Raw genomic sequence first — 23,884 nt, 5'->3', positions numbered from 1 at the left:
GATACTTCACAGAGGGTCTTGAAGTCATAGTCAGACAATGCCACAACAGTGGCTTATTTAGCTAGTAACCCAAAGTCAAGTAGCAATGACAGAGGTGTCAGGAAATTGGGGTGGAGTTCATACTAGGAGGCTGAATGGTTAGACGGATTCTTCAGCCATCAGAACATACATTCAGGTGAATAGTCTCTTCACCTGGTAGTGTTTCAGCTCCTAATGGACAGGTGGGGTCTGCCAAAGGTGAACCTTATGTGTCCAGGATCATTAGGGGCCTTTAGGGCTCTCCATTTGAACCACAGGATTAGTGGATTTCAAATGATTTACTGACCGCAGGGACAGGGCAGTGTTGTAAACTTGCCCTGGGTTCCTTTATAAAGTAGTCTTTAATTTTTCACTTTAATGCAGAAATCATTGTGACAGACTCATTCGTTTTAGGACGTACCCCCAGGATTCATGGGGATCATATCGGTTCTCTCTCTGAAATTCAGACTCCTTGATTATTCTTTGTTAGGTTGCACAAGAGAGAATGGCCAGTTAAGCTACATTTCAGCCATACAGCTTGGTAGGATGGCCACGTGGTTTGTTATTCAGACCTCTAGTTTGCCACTCAGGATGCTCCCCTCAGGTGGCGGATACTCCTTTATGCACAGGAGGGTCCCTCACCCCTGTGGATAACTGCTTTGGGAAATCCCCAAGGTTACCTGTGGACCTCCTATGGAACCTGAAGTACAAAATAAGAGATATGGCAAGAACTTACCCTCGTTATCTCTATTTCTATGAGGTCCATAGGGTCCACAGGGCACCTGCCCTGACGCACCTGTGCTTCACATGGGCTTCGCTCTGGTCACTCCATCTGTGTGAGAATGTAATTCTTGAGTGTTCCAGACTTCCTTCTCTCTATCTCCTCCTCTGGCCTATGGCTTGTTACGTAACTGAGGAGCTCTCGGCCTAGGGGCGGGGTATAGGAGAAGGCCCTGGTGCATCCTGGGAGAAGAATTTAACTGCGTGGTGCCCAGATGACCCTGCATCACCTATACCCCAAGGTAACCTGTGGACCCTATGGACCTAGTAAAAATAGAGATAATGAGGGTAAGTTCTTACCATAGCTCTTATTTTTGTGTTTGTTACCCAACTTTGTATTTTTGCACCCCCATTTTCAAAGTCTTTTTTTGGGGGTGTTCCTCCTTTTTTCGCATTTTTTCTGATGCAGTTATCCTTTGGGGGCCTGTCCAAAGGGTGCAGAGTGATTTCCGCACCTTTGCACCCCAAAACTGCAATTCTGCACTTTTTTTCCGCTGGGTATTCATAGGCAAAACTTTTCCGCCTATTACATTGCATTGACTTTCCACATAGGCGAAAAGTCTTTGCAATTGAATTGGGCGGAAAGGTTCCACCTGGCGAAATTACATCATCGGCGAAACTGAGCTGAAACCGACCAAACCTGCTGAGTGCTTGGAATTGGGTGGGGTGGAGATCACTGACACTGATGTGGTAACGTGCGGGATTGTTGTCCACCTGCTCAGTATAGAAGCGGTTAAGAGCTGCAGGTACAAATATTGCTCAACTATTTCACTTCTCAGAATGTTCACTGTTCATCTACCTAAAGATATTTCCTTGGCTGAGTGGCTCCGATTAATGAAACAGACAAAGGCCCTGTTGTAACGTTACAATCGCTTGGTCGCAGTTCAGTAGGCGGGCACAGCTAAATTTAGTCTTTCTGCGTTTGTACGTGGAAAGCAGTAAAAAAGAAAAAAACAACAAATGTCTCTGCCAAACTTTGTTCTGTTATCTGATTCCCTGCTCACGGAGTCCTTACCAGCACCTGCAAAGTTTTATAGAGATTTTAGGTGTTTATTAAACATATGCTGGTTTGGAGGACGGCAAAGAAGGATCCCTCCAAGCCAGCATCGGCGCCATTGGTGACAATCAGTAGAATAACTGACAAATTCAAAGGTGTCTACAAATTAGTGCAAAACTGGGCAAACGTACGGACAACATTATTTCATCAATTATACAAACAGTTTTATCACCTTGGTTCCCTTGATAAATATGGAGCACAAATCTGCAGATGAAACAGCCCAGGTTTTGATGTAATATATTCCCTAACAGCCAGGCTATCTATTATTGGCATGTTTGTAGTGAACAAGTGTCCGTAGAGCTGTACAGAGGAAATTACAACAATATACGAGGTGTAGCTATTAAATAACGAGACTGTACTTGTAATAAATAAACCATAGTGTTTGAGTTAAAAAGGGAGTGGAGGAACATTGACCTTGGACTATTCCAAAATGGTTTTGCAGGTTTCACCCCTCTGGCATAGATAGCTTGCTGTCACACAGTCTTCAAAGACGTTGTGTTTTTCCCGTGCGTTGTAAAAATGATTAGTAGATAAAGTAGAGCGACATGTTAGCTTAAAATTTTTGAACAAAACTCTCACCAAATCTTTCCATATGCTAACAGAGGCTTACAGGGCAGATTGTACAGTACGTGTACACAAAGGATTTAGTGATGGTCGTGAGGATGTGGAAGATGATGAACGTCATGGAAGGCCTTGCACATCAAAAACAAATGAAAATGTGGAAAGAATTGAAAAAATTGTTTGAATTGACCATCGACTCAGAATCCGAGTGAAAAATTAACATTACTCCAAAAATGTTCTAGCAACTTTGCGGAAAAGAATCAGACGAAAGAAACCATAGTTGTGGAAAAATGGTTCCATCCTCCATCAGGACAACAAAGCAGCCCACACTCCTCTCTCTGTGACACAGTTACTGCCAGAGAAACAGATGGCAGTGCTAGAACACCCTCCAAACTCGCCAGGCCTAGCACCCTGTGACTTCGTTCTTTTCCCTGAAGTCACATCTGTACTCAAGGGATCCCGTCCTGCAACAGTTACTGAGGTAAAGAAGAAATGACAGAGCTGATGAGACAGCTGACAGATAATGGGCTACAGCGCGGCTCTGACCAATGGGAAATAAGAATGCAGCAGTGTGTGGATGCAGGAAGGGAGCACATAGAAGGAGAGCATATAGAGGGGGAGCACATAGAGGGGGAGAACATAGATGGGGAGAACATAGAAGGGGAGCACATAGATGGGGAGAACATAGATAGGGAGAACATAGAAGGGGAGCATATAGAGGGGGAGCACATAGAGGGGGAGAACATAGATGGGGAGAACATAGAAGGGGAGTACATAGAAGGGGAGAACATAGACGGGGTACATAGAAGGGGAGTACATAGACGGGGTACATATAAGGGGAGCACATAGAAAGGGAGTACATAGAAGGGGAGTACATAGAAGGGGAGTACATAGACGGGGTACATAGAAGGGGAGCACATAGAAAGGGAGCACATAGAAGGGGAGTACATAGAAGGGGAGCACATAGAAGGGGAGCACATAGAAGGGGTACATAGAAGGTGAGTACATAGAAGGGGAGAACATAGAAGGGGAGCACATAGAAGGGGAGCACATAGAAGGGGAGCACATAGAAGGGAAGTACATAGAAGGGATTTACATAGAAGGGGAGTACATAGAAGGGGAGCACATAGAAGTGGAGCACATAGAAGGGACATACATAGAAGGGATGTACATAGAAGGGATGTACATAGAAGGGGAGAACATAGAAGAGGAACACATAGAAGTGGAGCACATAGAAGGGGAGCACATAGAAGGGAAGTACATAGAAGGGATGTACAAAGAAGGGGAGTACATAGAAGGGGAGCACATAGAAGGGGAGTACATAGAAGGGGAGCACATAGACGGGGTACATAGAAGGGGAGCACATAGAAGGGCAGCACATAGAAGGGATGTACATAGAAGGGGAGCACATAGAAGGGGAGCACATAGAAGGGGAGTACATGGAAGGGACGTACATAGAAGGGATGTACATAGAAGGGGAGCACATAGACGGGGTACATAGAAGGGCAGCACATAGAAGGGACATACATGGAAGGGGAGTACATAGAAGGGGAGTACATAGAAGGGACGTACATAGAAGGGGAATATATAGAAGGGGAGCACAAAGATGGGGATTACATAGAAGAGACGAACATAGAAGGGGAGCACATAGAAAGGGAGCACATAGAAGGGGAGTACATAGAAGGGGAGCACATAGAAGGGGAGTACATAGAAGGGGAGTACATAGACGGGGTACTTAGAAGGTGAGTACATAGAAGGGGAGTACATAGAAGGGGAGTACATAGAAGGGGAGCACATACAAGGGGAGCACATAGAAGGGCAGTACATAGAAGGGATGTACATAGAAGGGGAGTACATAGAAGGGGAGCACAAAGAAGTGGAGCACATAGAAGGGACGTACATAGAAGGGATGTACATAGAAGGGATGTACATAGAAGGGGAGTACATAGAAGTGGAGCACATAGAAGGGGAGCACATAGAAGGGAAGTACATAGAAGGAATGTACATAGAAGGGGAGTACATAGAAGGGATGTACATAGAAGGGGAGTACATAGAAGGGACGTACATAGAAGGGGATTACATAGAAGAGACGAACATAGAAGAGGAGCACATAGAAGGGGAGCACATAGACGGGGAGCACATAGAAGGGGAGTACATAGAAGGGGAGCACATAGAAGGGGAGTACATAGAAGGGGAGTACATAGACGGGGTACTTAGAAGGTGAGTACATAGAAGGGGAGTACATAGAAGGGGAGTACATAGAAGGGGAGCACATACAAGGGGAGCACATAGAAGGGCAGTACATAGAAGGGATGTACATAGAAGGGGAGTACATAGAAGGGGAGCACAAAGAAGTGGAGCACATAGAAGGGACGTACATAGAAGGGATGTACATAGAAGGGATGTACATAGAAGGGGTGTACATAGAAGTGGAGCACATAGAAGGGGAGTACATAGAAGAGACAAACATAGAAGGGGAGCACATAGAAGGGGAGCACATAAAAGGGACATACATAGAATGGGAGTACATAGAGGGGAGCACATAGAAGGGACGTACATAGAAGGGGAGCACATAGAAGGGACATACATAGAAGGGGAGCACATAGAAGGGATGTACATAGAAGGGGAGCACATAGAAGGGGAGCATATAGAAGGGACGTACATAGAAGGGGAGCACATAGAAGGGACGTACATAGAAGGGGAGCACATAGAAGGGGAGCACATAGAAGGGGAGTACATAGAAGGGACGTACATAGAAGGGACATATATAGAAGGGGAGCACATTGATGGGGTACATAGAAGGGGAGCACATAGAAGGGGAGTACATAGAAGGGGAGTACATAGAAGGGACATACATAGAAGGGGAGTACATAGAAGGGGAGCACATAGAAGGGACGTACATAGAAGGGGAGCAAATAGAAGGGGAGCACATAGATGGGGTACATAGAAGGGGAGCACACTGAAGGGGAGCACATAGAAGGGGAGTACATAGAAGGGACATACATAGAAGGGACATACATAGAAGGGGAGCACATAGACGGGGTACATAGAAGGGGAGCACATAGAAGGGCAGCACATAGAAGGGGAGTACATAGAAGGTGAGCACATAGAAGGGGAGCACATAGAAGGGGAGCACATAGACGGGATACATAGAAGGGGAGCACATAGAAGGGGAGTACATAGAAGGGACGTACATAGAAGGGATGTACATAGAAGGGGAGCACATAGATGGGGTACATAGAAGGGGAGACATAGAAGGGCAGCACATAGAAGGGACGTACATAGAAGGGGAGTACATAGAAGGGGAGTACATAGAAGGGACATACATAGAAGGGGAGTATATAGAAGGGGAGCACATAGACGGGGTACATAGAAGGGAAGCACATAGAAGGGACGTACATAGAAGGGGAGAACATAGAAGAGACAAACATAGAAGGGGAGCACATAGAAGGGGAGCACATAAAAGGGACATACATAGAATGGGAGTACATAGAAGGGGAGCACATAGAAGGGACGTACATAGAAGGGGAGCACATAGAAGGGACATACATAGAAGGGGAGCACATAGAAGGGATGTACATAGAAGGGGAGCACATAGAAGGGGAGCATATAGAAGGGATGTACATAGAAAGGGAGCACATAAAAGGGACGTACATAGAAGGGGAGCATTTAGAAGGGGAGCACATAGAAGGGGAGTACATAGAAGGGACGTACATAGAAGGGACGTTTATAGAAGGGGAGCACATAGATGGGGTACATAGAAGGGGAGCACATAGAAGGGGAGTACATAGAAGGGACATACATAGAAGGGGAGTACATAGAAGGGGAGCACATAGAAGGGACGTACATAGAAGGGGAGCAAATAGAAGGGGAGCACATAGACGGGGTACATAGAAGGGGAGCACATTGAAGGGGAGCACATAGAAGGGGAGTACATAGAAGGGACATACATAGAAGAGACATACATAGAAGGGGAGCACATAGACGGGGGACATAGAAGGGGAGCACATAGAAGGGCAGCACATAGAAGGGGAGTACATAGAAGGTGAGCACATAGAAGGGGAGCACATAGAAGGGGAGCACATAGACAGGATACATAGAAGGGGAGCACATAGAAGGGGAGTACATAGAAGGGACGTACATAGAAGGGATGTACATAGAAGGGGAGCACATAGATGGGATACATAGAAGGGGAGCACATAGAAGGGGAGCACATAGAAGGGACGTACATAGAAGGGGAGTACATAGAAGGGGAGTACATAGAAGGGACGTACATAGAAGGGATGTACATAGAAGGGGAGTACATAGAAGGGGAGCACAAAGAAGTGGAGCACATAGAAGGGACGTACATAGAAGGGATGTACATAGAAGGGATGTACATAGAAGGGGAGTACATAGAAGTGGAGCACATAGAAGGGGAGCACATAGAAGGGAAGTACATAGAAGGAATGTACATAGAAGTGGAGTACATAGAAGGGATGTACATAGAAGGGGAGTACATAGAAGGGACGTACATAGAAGGGGATTACATAGAAGAGACGAACATAGAAGATGAGCACATAGAAGGGGAGCACATAGACGGGGAGCACATAGAAGGGGAGTACATAGAAGGGGAGCATATAGAAGGGGAGTACATAGAAGGGGAGTACATAGACGGGGTACTTAGAAGGTGAGTACATAGAAGGGGAGTACATAGAAGGGGAGTACATAGAAGGGGAGCACATACAAGGGGAGCACATAGAAAGGCAGTACATAGAAGGGATGTACATAGAAGGGGAGTACATAGAAGGGGAGCACAAAGAAGTGGAGCACATAGAAGGGACATACATAGAAGGGATGTACATAGAAGGGATGTACATAGAAGGGGAGTACATAGAAGTGGAGCACATAGAAGGGGAGTACATAGAAGAGACAAACATAGAAGGGGAGCACATAGAAGGGGAGCACATAAAAGGGACATACATAGAATGGGAGTACATAGAAGGGGAGCACATAGAAGGGACGTACATAGAAGGGGAGCACATAGAAGGGACATACATAGAAGGGGAGCACATAGAAGGGATGTACATAGAAGGGGAGCACATAGAAGGGGAGCATATAGAAGGGACGTACATAGAAGGGGAGCACATAGAAGGGACGTACATAGAAGGGGAGCACATAGAAGGGGAGCACATAGAAGGGGAGTACATAGAAGGGACGTACATAGAAGGGACGAATATAGAAGGGGAGCACATAGATGGGGTACATAGAAGGGGAGCACATAGAAGGGGAGTACATAGAAGGGGAGTACATAGAAGGGACATACATAGAAGGGGAGTACATAGAAGGGGAGCACATAGAAGGGACGTACATAGAAGGGGAGCAAATAGAAGGGGAACACATAGATGGGGTACATAGAAGGGGAGCACACTGAAGGGGAGCACATAGAAGGGGAGTACATAGAAGGGACATACATAGAAGGGACATACATAGAAGGGGAGCACATAGACGGGGTACATAGAAGGGGAGCACATAGAAGGGCAGCACATAGAAGGGGAGTACATAGAAGGTGAGCACATAGAAGGGGAGCACATAGAAGGGGAGCACATAGATGGGATACATCGAAGGGGAGCACATAGAAGGGGAGTACATAGAAGGGACGTACATAGAAGGGATGTACATAGAAGGGGAGCACATAGATGGGGTACATAGAAGGGGAGACATAGAAGGGCAGCACATAGAAGGGACGTACATAGAAGGGGAGTACATAGAAGGGGAGTATATAGAAGGGGAGCACATAGACGGGGTACATAGAAGGGGAGCACATAAAAGGGACATACATAGAATGGGAGTACATAGAAGGGGAGCACATAGAAGGGACGTACATAGAAGGGGAGCACATAGAAGGGACATACATAGAAGGGGAGCACATAGAAGGGATGTACATAGAAGGGGAGCACATAGAAGGGGAGCATATAGAAGGGATGTACATAGAAGCGGAGCACATAAAAGGGACGTACATAGAAGGGGAGCATTTAGAAGGGGAGCACATAGAAGGGAAGTACATAGAAGGGACGTACATAGAAGGGACGTTTATAGAAGGGGAGCACATAGATGGGGTACATAGAAGGGGAGCACATAGAAGGGGAGTACATAGAAGGGACATACATAGAAGGGGAGTACATAGAAGGGGAGCACATAGAAGGGACGTACATAGAAGGGGAGCAAATAGAAGGGGAGCACATAGACGGGGTACATAGAAGGGGAGCACATTGAAGGGGAGCACATAGAAGGGGAGTACATAGAAGGGACATACATAGAAGAGACATACATAGAAGGGGAGCACATAGACGGGGACATAGAAGGGGAGCACATAGAAGGGCAGCACATAGAAGGGGAGTACATAGAAGGTGAGCACATAGAAGGGGAGCACATAGAAGGGGAGCACATAGACGGGATACATAGAAGGGGAGCACATAGAAGGGGAGTACATAGAAGGGACGTACATAGAAGGGATGTACATAGAAGGGGAGCACATAGATGGGATACATAGAAGGGGAGCACATAGAAGGGCAGCACATAGAAGGGACGTACATAGAAGGGGAGTACATAGAAGGGGAGTACATAGAAGGGACGTACATAGAAGCGGAGTATATAGAAGGGGAGCACATAGACGGGGTACATAGAAGGGGAGCACATAGAACGGACGTACATAGAATGGGAGTACATAGAAGGGGAGCACATAGAAGGGATGTACATAGAAGTGGAGCACATAGAAGGGACATACATAGAAGGGGAGCACATAGAAGGGATGTACATAGAAGGGGAGCACATAGATTGGGAGCACATAGAAGGGACGTACATAGAAGGGGAGTACATAAAAGGGGAGCACATAGAAGGGACGTACATTGAAGGGGAGCACATAGAAGGGACGTACATAGAAGGGGAGCAAATAGAAGGGTAGCACATAGACGGGGAACATAGAAGGGGATCACAAAGAAGGGGAGTACATAGAAGGGACGTACATAGAAGAGACATACACAGAAGGGGAGCACATAGACGGGGTACATAGAAGGGGAGCACATAGAAGGGCAGCACATAGAAGGGACGTACATAGAAGGGGAGTACATAGAAGGGGAGCACATAGAAGGGGAGCACATAGAAGGGGAGTATATAGAAGGGATGTACATAGAAGGGACGTACATAGAAGGGGAGTACATAGACGGGTACATAGAAGGGCAGCACATAGAAGGGACGTACATGGAAGGGGAGTACATAGAAGGGGAGTACATAGAAGGGACGTACATAGAAGGGGAGTACATAGAAGGGGAGCACATAGATGGGATGTACATAGAAGGGATGTACATAGAATGGACGTACATAGAAGGGGAGTACATAGAAGGGACATACATAGAAGGGGAGTACATAGAAGGTGAGCACATAGAAGGGATGTACATTGAAGGGGAGCACTTAGAATGGGAGTACATAGAAGGGATGTACATAGAAGGGGAGTACATAAAAGGGGAGCACATAGAAGAGGAGTACATAGAAGGGGAGCACATAGAAGGGATGTACATAGAAGGGATGTACATAGAAGGGGAGTACATAGACGTGGAGCACATAGAAGGGGAGCACATAGAATGGGAGTACATAGAAGGGGAGTACATAGAAGGGACGTACATAGAAGGGATGTACATAGAAGGGGAGCACATAGAAGGGATGTACATAGAAGGGGAGTACATAGAAGGGGAGTACTTAGAAGGGACGTACATAGAAGGGACGTACATAGAAGGGGAGCACATAGAAGGGGAGTACATAGAAGGGACGTTCATAGAAGGGGAGTACATAGAAGGGGAGCACATAGAAGGGACGTACATAGAGGGGGAGTACATAGAGGTGGAGCACATAAAAGGGGAGCACATAGAAGGGGAACACATAGAAGGGGAGCACATAGCAGGGGAGCACATAGAAGGGGAGCACATAAAAGGAGAGCACATAGAAGGGGAGTACATAGATGGGGAACACATAGAAGGGGAGCACATAGCAGGGGATCACATATAAGGGGAGCACATAGAAGGAGAGCACGTAGAAGGGCATTGGAGTTACAATGTTCTTAATAATTATTCAACTAAGTTAGTGACAGTTAATTACAGTAGCACTCACCTTTACCCAGTGCTCAGGAAGTGCAAACAGAAAGGATCAAAGTTGCTACTTATGAGCAGGAGAGCATTGGAGACAAGGATTGTGCTGGGTGAGACCCAAGAGGGTGGAGGGCCCTGCCAGTATGAGTTTACAGTGTAGAGGTTGGAGTAAACTGGTTGGTAATCTAGGAATAGATTAGGACAGATGTTGTGAGATAAGAATACGAGAATGGCTGGAAGGCTCTATTGAACAAGTGCTTTTTCAGGACACTTTTGAGACTTTCTGATAAGGTGGGGGATGAGTTCTGAGGAGAAAATTCTGTGATGTAGTAGTAGGAGAACTTACTCAAAACAGAAACAAGGCAATAATCAGGAAGGGTAAAGAGGGAACATGGATTGAGATGAGTTTGGAGATGTAGGAGTGGGAGCAATGATTGAGTATTTTGAAAGCCGTGGTGCAAGTGAAACCAGTGAAGAAGTTGAAGGAAAGGAGAGGTTGAGTCAGAGCAATGATGAGACAAGAAAATGCATTGAGAATAGATTTAAGAGAGGAGAGGTGGCAAAATGGAAGAGGAAGATGTTGCAGCAGTCCAGGTAAGAGATTTGGTAGTATCCAGGGTGAGGACGAGTCAAATCCTGGAGGTGAAATTGTTAGGATTGGATGATAGCATGTGTGTGGAGTTGAAGGAGAGGAAGGAACTGAGGATGATATCTCATGGACTTGAGAATGGAGGAATAGGAGTCTGCAGACAAGAAGTAGATTTGTGTATCATCAGCATGAAAGTGTATTAACGACCAAAGTAGCTGATGCAATCACCATAGAAGTAGGAGTAGAGAGAGAAGAGGATGGGATTATGGACAGTGCCTGACAGGTCCAGGAGAATGAGAATGTTTGGAATCCCAAATGAAGGAAGTCAGAGAGTGAGCAGGATTTCTCCAATGCCGTTTCTTGTTGTAGACATAATTTTAGTTGTAGTAGGTCTGTCTATAGTGCCATTGTTGTATTGTAGACCATTAAGATTGAGAGATACAACTGGTGCAGAGTGGATGAAAAAGTGTAAGTTATAGAGGGAGGCAGTCAGTCAGAATGCAGCCTGGGATCGACCTTTACTCACCGCTGAACTGGTATCTTTAGGCTCTGAGGCATTCAGGCTCCAGTTGTAGTGATGAGTTATGGCTGAATATTCTCCGCAGCACCTTCTAGGGCTTCCATGCATGCGTCCTGGTTCCTGTGGTAGCAGGCATGGGCGCAGCCATATTAGTTCATCTCACCTGATCAGTCTCCTCCAATGGCAGTCCTGCGGCCTGACAGCTGATCTCATGATCCAATGACCAACTGCCTAGGGGTATTTAGGTCTGACTCCTGCAACAGGAAGTTTCCTGATCAAATTCGCTGTTCCAGTGATTACTATGCTCTCTGCTGTTTCCCAAGAAGAATCTACAGTTTGTTGTTGCAGCCCTCACACTGACCACCAGTGCTACTTATATTAGCTTCTACGCTAATTCCATGCGTGTTACTTCAGCTTTCACAGAACTCCAGTGTTTTTTGTAATCCCTGTGTTGTCTTTTAGTGTGTTGCTGAGCTCTCTAATCACCTCCCTGTGTTCTTGTGGTGTCAACTTTCAAGCTAATTGCTAGTTGGCTTCCAGCTGGAGCTCTAGCTATTCCCAGTACATACCTGTGTCCATTTCCTCTGTTTTTCTGTGTAAATTAGCACCAGGACCTCTCACAATTCCCAGTACATTTTGCAGTGTTCCAGTATTCCGTTCATCACTAGTGTTCGAGCTTTCTCAAGTTCATCTCCAGTGTTCGAGTATTCCATTCATTACCAGTGTTCAAGTATTCTGTTCATCACCAGTGTTCAAGCATTCTCAAGTTCATCTCCAGTGTTAAAGCATTCTCAAGTACATCACCAGTATTCAAGCATTCTCAAGTACATCACCAATGTTCAAGCATTCTCAAGATCATCTCCAGTGTTCAAGTATTCCGTTCATCACCAGTGTTAAAGCATTCTCAAGTACATCACCTGTGTTCAAGCATTCTCAAGATCATCTCCAGTGTTCAAGTATTCCATTCATCACGAGTGTTAAAGCATTCTCAAGTATATTACCAATGTTCAAGCATTCTCAAGATCATCTCCAGTGTTCAAGTATTCCATTCATCACCAGTGTTCAAGGATTCTCAAGCTCACCACCAGTGTTCAAGCAATCTCAAGTTCATCTCCAGTGTTTAAGTATTCCGTTCATCACCAGTGTTCAAGTATTTAGTTCCTCACCAGTGTTCAAGTATTTAGTTCATCACTAGTGTTTTTGTATTTAGTTCATCACCAGTGTTCCAGTATTCCATTCATCACCAATGTTTAAGCATTATTAAGTTCATCTCCAGTGTTCAAGTATTCCATTCATCACCAGTGTTCAAGTATTCCATTCATCACCAGTGTTCAAGTATTCCATTCATCACCAGTGTTAAAGTATTTAGTTCATCACCAGTGTTCCAGTATTCCATTCATCACCAGTGTTCAAGCATTCTCAAGCTGTTCAAATATTCCATTCATCACCAATGTTCAAGTATTCCATTCACCACCAGTGTTCAAGTATTTAGTTCATCACCAGTGTTCCCGTATTCATTTAATATAGATCCGGTCTTCTGTCACTACCAGGTACCTGTCCAGAGGGCTGCGACCTGCTCACTTGGTGCAGCGAAACCCAAATCCCGATTGGAGGGGTCACTGGAGAAAACCACCAAGTGAGTTAGACTCCGCGCCTTTGGACAGGTCTAGCCAAACCTGGGTTTGACCGCAATTAGAAGACTTTGTCATTGTCTTCCATCATCTGCCTCACAGGTTATCCTAACCCCCTGGATCTCAAACTCAACAGAGGTCTTCCTAGTGCCCATGCATGATACAGTCTTGTCAGGGTAGAAAAGGCTGATGATTGGGCAAAGAAGCAGCGGGGGAGGAAAAAGTCAGGATCCAGGTGTCAAGTTTGCGATGAGTGCAGGTAGACCTGGGAAAAGATGTTATGGAATGAAGGAGAAAAATGGAAATAAGGTGATAGTCAGGTAAGAGGATGAAGACATTTGTGAAATCAGAGATGTCTCGGCAGTGGGAAAGGATGAGATCTAGAGTGTGACCACTGAAGTACTAACGACAGAGGTCCATTGAGTGAGGCTGTGGGACAGAAGTTTAAAAGCAGAATCCATAAGATTATCAATGAGGATCCTGTATTATAGGCACCCAAGATGAGGGAGGCAGCCCTGGATGGAGAAAATGGGAAAGCCAGGTGGTAAAATTATCAAGAAAGATGCCATTGGGTGGATAGATAACTGGAACCCAAAGAAGTACAAGGTGGCAGAAGTGGATAGATGAAAAGAAAATAGAGGGTTCATGATAATCACTTGATAGATGCACTAGGGGTAATGCTGGGTACCCACTGCCCTATCAGTCACCAGGACTGGAGGTTTGGGAAAAGGAGAGACTAAGGAGAGAAGAGTAGAACAATTGGTGTCAGAGTGGGAGATCTGAGTCTCAGTGATAGTGAGTTATGGGTGTTGTAGATAAAAATGATCATGGACAGAGGCCGGTTTGTTACACACTGACCTGGTATTCCACAATGCACACAGAAGATGTGAAGAGGGGAGATGTGGATAGTTTGACTGGTTAGAAGAAGATGGATTATAGTCAGTGGAAGGGTAAGAAGTATTATGATGAAATCTATAGCAAGCTGAGGAGAGAGCAAAGAGGGTGACAGGGGATCCACAGAAAGGGAGCTGGGGGGAGACTCAGGGGGAGGTGGATGTAGACATGAGCACAGGGGGAGTTAGGAGGTTTGGAATGTGATAAAGTGGTGGAAGCATAAAAAGAACACCATGGAACAGGAGAGGGTATAGCAGAAAAAAGGTGAAGGGATATGAATGGAGGGGAGGAAAAAAGGGAGAAGGATGGCAGAAGGAAAGGTGAATGGTAGGGCATGGCAGTAAGAGAGGTGAATGGTAGGTCATGGCAGCAGGAGAGGTGAATGGTATGGCATGCCAGAAGGAGAAGTGAATGGTATTGCATGGTAGAAGGAGAGGTGAATGGTAGGGCATGGCAGCAGGAGAGGTGAATGGTAGGGCATGGCAGAAGGAGAAGTGAATGGTATGGCATGGCAGAAGGAGAGGTGAATGGCAGAATGAAAAGTGAATGGTAGGGCATGGCAGCAGGAAAGGTGAATGGTAGGGCATGGCAGCAGGAGAGGTCAATGGCATGGCAGAAGGAGAAGTGAATGGTATGGCATTGGCAGCAGTAAAGGTGAATGGTAGGGCATGGCAGCAGGAGAGGTGAATGGTATGGCATGGCAGAAGGAGAAGTGAATGGTATGGCATGGCAGAAGGAGAGGTGAATGGTAGAGCATGGCAGCAGGAGAGGTGAATGGTAGGGCATGGTAGAAGGAGAAGTGAATGGTATGGCATGGCAGAAGAAGAGGTGAATGGCAGAATGAAAAGTGAATGGTAGGGCACGGCAGCAGAAAAAATGAATGGTAGGGCATGGCAGCAGGAGAGGTGAATGGTATGGCATGGCAGAAGGAGAAGTGAATGGTATGGCATGGCAGCAGGAAAGGTGAATGTAGGGCATGGCAGCAGGAGAGGTGAATGGTATGGCATGGAAGAAGCAGAAGTGAATGGTATGGCATGGCAGCAGGAAAGGTGAATGGTAGGGCATGGCAGCAGGAGAGGTGAATGGTATGGCATGGCAGAAGGAAAGGTGAATGGTAGGGCATGGCAGCAGGAGAAGTGAATGGTAGGGCATGGCAGCAGGAAAGGTGAATGGTAGGGCATGGCAGCAGGAGAGGTGAATGGTATGGCATGCCAGAAGGAGAAGTGAATGGTATTGCATGGTAGAAGGAGAGGTGAATGGTAGGGCATGGCAGCAGGAGAGGTGAATGGTAGGGCATGGCAGAAGGAGAAGTGAATGGTATGGCATGGCAGAAGGAGAGGTGAATGGCAGAATGAAAAGTGAATGGTAGGGCATGGCAGCAGGAAAGGTGAATGGTAGGGCATGGCAGCAGGAGAGGTGAATGGCATGGCAGAAGGAGAAGTGAATGGTATGGCATTGGCAGCAGTAAAGGTGAATGGTAGGGCATGGCAGCAGGAGAGGTGAATGGTATGGCATGGCAGAAGGAGAAGTGAATGGTATGGCATGGCAGAAGGAGAGGTGAATGGTAGGGCATGGCAGCAGGAGAGGTGAATGGTAGGGCATGGTAGAAGGAGAAGTGAATGGTATGGCATGGCAGAAGAAGAGGTGAATGGCAGAATGAAAAGTGAATGGTAGGGCACGGCAGCAGGAAAGGTGAATGGTAGGGCATGGCAGCAGGAGAGGTGAATGGTATGGCATGGCAGAAGGAGAAGTGAATGGTATGGCATGGCAGCAGGAAAGGTGAATGGTAGGGCATGGCAGCAGGAGAGGTGAATGGTATGGCATGGCAGAAGGAGAGGTGAATGGTATGGCATGGCAGAAGGAGAGGTGAATGGTATGGCATGGAAGCAGGAGAGGTGAATGGTATGGCATGGCAGAAGGAGAGGTGAATGGTAGGGCATGGCAGCAGGAGAGGTGAATGGTAGGGCATGGCAGAAGAAGAGGTGAATGATAGGACATGGCAGCAGGAGAGGTGAATGGTAGGGCATGGCAGAAGGAGAAGTTAATGGTAGGGCATGGCAGCAGGAAAGGTGAATGGTAGGGCATGGCAGCAGGAGAGGTGAATGGTAGGGCATGGCAGAAGGAGAAGTGAAAGGTATGGCATGGCAGAAGGAGAGGTGAATGGTAGGGCATGGCAGCAGGAGAGGTGAATGGTAGGGCATGGCAGAAGAAGAGGTGAATGATAGGACATGGCAGCAGGAGAGGTGAATGGTAGGGCATGGCAGAAGGAGAGGTGAATGGTAGGGCATGGCAGCAGGAGAGGTGAATGGTAGGGCATGGCAGAAGAAGAAGTGAATGGTAGGGCATGGCAGCAGGAGAGGTGAATGGTATGGCATGGCAGAAGGAGAGGTGAATGGTATGGCATGGCAGAAGGAGAGGTGAATGGTATGGCATGGCAGAAGGAGAGGTGAATGGCAGAAGGAGAGGTGAATGGTATGGCATGGCAGCAGGAGAGGTGAATGGTAAGGCATGGCAGAAGAGGTGAATGATAGGGCATGGCAGCAGGAGAGGTGAATGGTATGGCATGGCAGCAGGAGAGGTGAATGGTAGGGCATGGCAGCAGGAGAGGTGAATGGTAGGGCATGGCAGAAGAAGAAGTGAATGGTAGGGCATGGCAGCAGGAGAGGTGAATGGTATGGCATGGCAGAAGGAGAGGTGAATTGTAGGGCATGGCAGAAGGAGAGGTGAATGGTATGGCATGGCAGAAGGAGAGGTGAATGGCAGAAGGAGAGGTGAATGGTATGGCATGGCAGCAGGAGAGGTGAATGGTAGGGCATGGCAGAAGAAGAGGTGAATGATAGGGCATGGCAGCAGGAGAGGTGAATGGTAGGGCATGGCAGCAGGAGAGGTGAATGGTAGGGCTTGGCAGCAGGAGAGGTGAATGGTAGGGCATGGCAGCAGGAGAGGTGAATGGTAGGGCATGGCAGCAGGAGAGGTGAATGGTATGGCATGGCAGCAGGAGAGGTGAATGGTATGGCATGGCAGAAGGAGAAGTGAATGGTATGGCATGGCAGAAGGAGAGGTGAATGGTAGGGCATGGCAGCAGAAGAGGTGAATGGTATGGCATGGCAGCAGGAGAGGTGAATGGTATGGCATGGCAGAAGGAGAAGTGAATGGTATGGCATGGCAGAAGGAGAAGTGAATGGTATGGCATGGCAGCAGGAAAGGTGAATGGTAGGGCATGGCAGCAGGAGAGGTGAATGGTATGGCATGGCAGAAGGAGAGGTGAATGGTATGGCATGGCAGAAGGAGAGGTGAATGGTATGGCATGGCAGCAGGAGAGGTGAATGGTATGGCATGGCAGAAGGAGAAGTGAATGGTATGGCATGGCAGAAGGAGAGGTGAATGGTAGGGCATGGCAGCAGGAGAGGTGAATGGTAGGGCATGGCAGAAGAAGAGGTGAATGATAGGACATGGCAGCAGGAGAGGTGAATGGTAGGGCATGGCAGAACGAGAAGTTAATGGTAGGGCATGGCAGCAGGAAAGGTGAATGGTAGGGCATGGCAGCAGGAGAGGTGAATGGTAGGGCATGGCAGAAGGAAAAGTGAATGGTATGGCATGGCAGAAGGAGAGGTGAATGGTAGGGCATGGCAGCAGGAGAGGTGAATGGTAGGGCATGGCAGAAGAAGAGGTGAATGATAGGACATGGCAGCAGGAGAGGTGAATGGTAGGGCATGGCAGAAGGAGAGGTGAATGGTAGGGCATGGCAGCAGGAGAGGTGAATGGTAGGGCATGGCAGAAGAAGAAGTGAATGGTAGGGCATGGCAGCAGGAGAGGTGAATGGTATGGCATGGCAGAAGGAGAGGTGAATGGTATGGCATGGCAGAAGGAGAGGTGAATGGTATGGCATGGCAGAAGGAGAGGTGAATGGCAGAAGGAGAGGTGAATGGTATGGCATGGCAGCAGGAGAGGTGAATGGTAAGGCATGGCAGCAGGAGAGGTGAATGGTATGGCATGGCAGCAGGAGAGGTGAATGGTAGGGCATGGCAGCATGAGAGGTGAATGGTAGGGCATGGCAGAAGAAGAAGTGAATGGTAGGGCATGGCAGCAGGAGAGGTGAATGGTATGGCATGGCAGAAGGAGAGGTGAATGGTAGGGCATGGCAGAAGGAGAGGTGAATGGTATGGCATGGCAGAAGGAGAGGTGAATGGCAGAAGGAGAGGTGAATGGTATGGCATGGCAGCAGGAGAGGTGAATGGTAGGGCATGGCAGAAGAAGAGGTGAATGATAGGGCATGGCAGCAGGAGAGGTGAATGATAGGGCATTGCAGCAGGAGAGGTGAATGGTAGGGCTTGGCAGCAGGAGAGGTGAATGGTAGGGCATGGCAGCAGGAGAGGTGAATGGTAGGGCATGGCAGCAGGAGAGGTGAATGGTAGGGCATGGCAGCAGGAGAGGTGAATGGTAGGGCATGGCAGCAGGAGAGGTGAATGATAGGGCATGACAGAAGGAGAGGAGAATGGTATGGCATGGCAGAAGGAGAGGTGATTGGTAGGGCATGGCACCCGGAGAGGTAAATGGTAGGGCATGGCAGCAGGAGAGGTGAATGGCAGAAGGAAAGGTGAATGGTATTGTCGCAGGGCTGCATAGTAACAGAGAAAGGCAGACAGTTATATGGAGCTGTGTATATGGTAGTGGTGATGAGCTGTGTATATGGTAGTGGTGATGGGCTGTGTATATGGTAGTGGTGATGAGCTGTGTATATGGTAGTAGTGATGGGCTGTGTATATGGTAGTGGTGATGGGCTGTGTATATGGTAGTAGTGATGGGCTGTGTATATGGTAGTGGTGATGGGCTGTGTATATGGTCGTGGTGATGGGCTGTGTATATGGTCGTGGTGATGGGCTGTGTATATGGTCGTGGTGATGGGCTGTGTATATGGTTGTGGAGATGGAGCTGTGTATATGGTAGTGGTGATGGGCTGTGTATATGGTAGTGGTGATGGGCTGTGTATATGGTAGTGGTGATGGGCTGTGTAAATGGTAGTGGTGATGGGCTGTGTATATGGTAGTGGTGATGGGCTGTGTAGATGGTAGTGGTGATGGGCTGTGTAGATGGTAGTGGTGATGGGCTCTGTATATGGTAGTGGTGATGGGCTCTGTATATGGTAGTGGTGATGAGCTGTGTATATGGTAGTGGTGATGGGCTGTGTATATGGTAGTGGTGATGGGCTGTGTAATGCTTTGGTTTCCCTGGAAACCGAACACATCCGAACATAGGGACCTGAGTGAATCCGGGTCCTGTCTCAGGTTTTCCCGCAAAGTAAGGATACTAAAACAAGGCAAAACCTCATCCTCACAAAGTCGCATGTTGCATGTTTTGGATTGCATATAAATATCCATCCCTCATGATCGGGCACAATTTCACCCAGAAGAGTGGAGGGAGAGGGTGTGTAACTGTGGGCTGGAACACTGGAATATGATAAACTCAATTAGCACTCCCTTAGAGCACCATTAGGGCACCATTGGGACCAGGAGGAGTAGGTAGGAGTGCAAAAAGATCTTTAAGTAGTATCTGGAGTAGGTTTCTGGTGGAAAGGGACAGGGTGACTACGGCATCCGCATTGTCAGTGTGCTTGTTTCATTTGTCACACACACTGACTGCCCACTAACACATACAGTGCAAACAAACAGGCTCTGTGGGCCTGATTCAGCAAGGATCGCAACTGGTAATCGCAAAGACTATGCAGACCCATCGCAGAGTGATTGACAGTAAGTGCCATTTGTGGGTGGTGATGGGGGGGTGGTCGGCAAACGCAGGCGTGCCAGAGTGTTTGAACACCGTTACATGGGCATGCATAAATTATCCACTGCAATGTCTTACGCAGCCTGAGTACTGATAGCGTGCGATGAGGTTAGCAATTCTTGAGTAAGGTCAGAGCTTGTGTAAGTGTGCATGTGGCTGCGATGGTACTCAATGTTACCAATGGTTTTGCAGTCTTACTAAGGACTATGGATGTGTGTAAGGTAAAGTGGGCATCCTTATGTTGTGCTGCGGTGGCATAGCGATCGCAGTGGATTAGTATACTATCGCAGTGAGACTGCATGTGTTATCGCTATTGCAATCGCAGTTATGATCCGTAATGAATCTGTAATGAATTCTTTATTCACCTCACCAGGACCACAGGGGTTGCATCATCTTGCATTTGGTCACTCCATTTTGGCAACCTTGCTTGATGCCAGGTTTAAGTTGTACATAAAGTATTTTTTTACAACTGACACAGATCTTAAAATAAGCAAATAGCTCCTTGTGCGCAAGTTGTCAGCTCAAGTTGCACAAAAAAATTACCTTTCCCAAGAGACTCAGTGGTGATGAGTCAACTTAGCACAACAGAGTGAAACATCATTATGACATGTGGTCATTATTAAAAGAATTACTCAACATTATTGATGCCTCTACCGTGACTCAGGACCTAATTCAGCAAGGATCGCTATTCTGCTAATACTTACCTGCTGCCAGATGTTTATGTCAAAGTGCCAAAGGGCAGGTATGCTGGCACCTGTAGTCCCACTGTAAAATACAATAGTTTAATTCTATTTTTCACTTTATTACCCCCATACCCAACACTCCAGGGGTATGGGGTAGAGTCCCGGACTTCTGTAAAAGCCTGGGATTTCGAGGGGGGACCACTTCTTGTGGGGGGTCCCCACTTACCCTGAGATCCCTGGCTTGGCCTGAAGCCAGGGGCTGATAATGCTTTGGCCATGGAGCCCCGGTAATATAGGGTCTCCAGGCTGTGGCATTATAGTCCAGCCATTTTGGGTCCAGTGCTGGTTTTAAATATAGGGGGTATCGTACACAATTTTTTCCCCCCTATATTTTAAACCAGGACTGGCCCTGCAGCCTGGTGTTAGTTTCTAAGTTACGGTGGAACCCTACAAATTTTGTTCCCCGTAATTTTAGAAACCAGTACTGGCTGGCAAGTGCAGGGTGGGTTACTCTTTAGGGGGGGACCCTATATAATTTTGTGAAAAAACTTTTAACCTTTTCTTTCCTATTTAGAGGCTGAAACATACATGAATCACAGTGATCTGTGTATGTTTCTGCCAAACTCGCAGATCACAGGCAGTTGAATTTTTTTCACGAGTTTTTATAGGAGAGTTCTCCCTTCTCATGAGAGTTTAGAAACTCTCTGCTTTGTAAATTCCCGAACCCTATCTTCACTAGTGAAAAGGTTCTGGAGTTTTGCCGATGGAGAATCGCTAACTCTCCAGTATTTTCCCATAGGAAAGGGAATCTCTCTCCCGAGTTTTACATTAGCAAATTTGCAAGTGGAAAAAAATGCCCAAACTCTCCAGAGTTTGCAAACTCTCCCAAACTCGATTCTTAGTAAATTACCCCCTAGTCTTAGTAGGTAGCACCTCACAGTGTGCTTAAGGTGTGCAATATAGGGGCCCTCCCCCTATGCATTAAATTCTGAGGAATCAATCTCATTGGGATCAATGAATTAATCACTCAATCAATGAATTAATCAATCAATCAATCTTTTACCTGGCTTCCACTAATACTACAACTTCCATTTACCTGTGCTGGCCGCGGTCCTCTGATTTAGTTCTTGATTAATGAAAACATTCTATAGCATCATGTAGCTTATTAAACTGCCATCCTGTCTGCCAATGCACTGCCACTATGTTTCCAAGATGTGCTATATTCTTTTTTAAACTGCTGTATGTTTCTGCCCCGGGTACAGTAGATTCAGTGGCAGAATTAACTGCGCATGCGCGGGTCTCTGGGAAAATGGCGTCTGCACCATTTTCCCGAGGACAGCAGTACTATGTACACGCAAGTCACTGGTAAAATGGTCGCCGCCATTTTTCCACGGATTTTTGCTGCTATGCAGCGCTGGCCCTGTGCTGCAGAACAGCACTCTGGAGAAAATGGAAGGTAAGTATAAAGACTATATTGGGTGAAAGGTGTGCGGTGTGGGCCCCACTGGACCTAGGGGCCCGTGTGCACCGCACGCCCTGCACTTATGATAGATACGCCCCTGGTCTACGCACATCTTTAGTTGTATACCATATTATTAATCCCAGTGCTAATGATGGCTTATGGCACATATTTAACAAAGAAGAGATATCTCTACAATCTGTAAATACACATTCCCCGGTGGTATCGGCAGTATAGCCAGAGCCTAGTTACCACCACCACCAGCTTCTGCTAGGGCAATTAGGGACATCCATATAAAGATTTCCAACAACACAGTGTCAGACCATAGCACTGAGCTGACGTTTTTGCAGAAACCCTCAATTAACTTTCGGAATACAGTTCTCCAGTGGCATTGTTGTAGATTTCATAGCTAATGTTACATTTGTCTAAGGATGTGCTGCTATTAATGACCCTCTTCTGTCACACTTCTCTGAGGAACGGTCATCCAATTACATCTAATGACTGCAGCTACAGTGAGACCATCGCAGCCTCTTTCGCAACATTTCGCGGACTCCCAAAACTCTCTCTGTTGCCGGCGTGTTCCCAGACCACTTCTCCTGGTGCGTGAATCACATCGTCTTCATGCAGAGATAGCATTCCTCACTTGTGTCACATTTTCTAAGACAATTTGTGTTAGAGGAAATCTTTATTGTGATGTAGGAATGTTGGGACGCTGATTCAGTGATGGACACTTTTGTCTTTGGACACAGCTGTTGTGCATACACATGCGAATAGCTGCAGGAGGCGTCTGATAGACAAAGACACCTCTTGTCAGCATTTAAGATCCGATGTCTGCATGCGAAGATGTAGGATTGGACCATTGTCACAATGTTTGCAGCATCAGTCATCTGAATAAGCCTTAGCTTACTCACAATGGTCACCTCCTGCCCACGGCGAGGCCAATAAATCTGCATTAGAACACTCAAACACTGGACTCTGACCTCCCAGAAAATGGAGCCAACAAGTGCCTGTGTTCTGGAAATGCAGACAGCGCCGCCCTGTCCCCGCCCCCAACTGGCTGCAACATGTTACGCGGGTGTGCATAAATTAGCCATTGTGACTGCATTTACCATATGAGAGCTCTGTGCATTCGAGGACTTACTGCACATGCTGCATGACTGCCCGATGTGCATTTGTAGTCCGATGCTTGCGCAGGAGTGTGACATCGGATGGATATGAGAAGCCAGCAGTGAGCGTCTTTATGCCGGCTGCGTTCTGTCAGGCATTAGCATATATTTGTAGCTCCCACAATCATTCCATTATTGGCAGAATTGTCTACCTACAGTATGAGGACTTGTATATGACCTTTATATCTGATGGATGTGCTGCATAGTCTTATAGCGATTTCGGGCTAAGTTCCTGATTTTTGACGCGCCGTACGATGAATAGTGTAGAAATCGCTCTGGTAGCTCCAAACATGTATCGTAAGATCAGATGTTCAGCCCATATGATCCATCATATTCATATGCTGATCATGCCGTGTATTTCAGCATGCAATGAATCATGCATCTGAGCGTTTTAAAAAAAATTGGCGTGCCCCCCCAAAGAGCAACCAGCCCCAGGCTTTTAGTGACCCAGTGCTGGTTGGGCAACATATGGGGAACAAATTATGTAGGGGTCCCCCAGACTGTATGTAAGCACAACCAGCACAGGGCTAGTCAGAACCAGCCCTGGTTGCCAAAATACAGGGGACAGATGATGTAGGGGTCCCCTGTATTCTGCGCAACCAGCACTGGGCTCTGATAGGATTCC

The sequence above is a fragment of the Taudactylus pleione genome, unplaced genomic scaffold (genome assembly GCF_031769625.1).
Source record: "Taudactylus pleione unplaced genomic scaffold, aTauple2 ptg000646l, whole genome shotgun sequence".
NCBI lineage: Eukaryota > Metazoa > Chordata > Amphibia > Anura > Myobatrachidae > Taudactylus > Taudactylus pleione.
Note: the sequence above shows the minus strand (reverse complement) of the source record.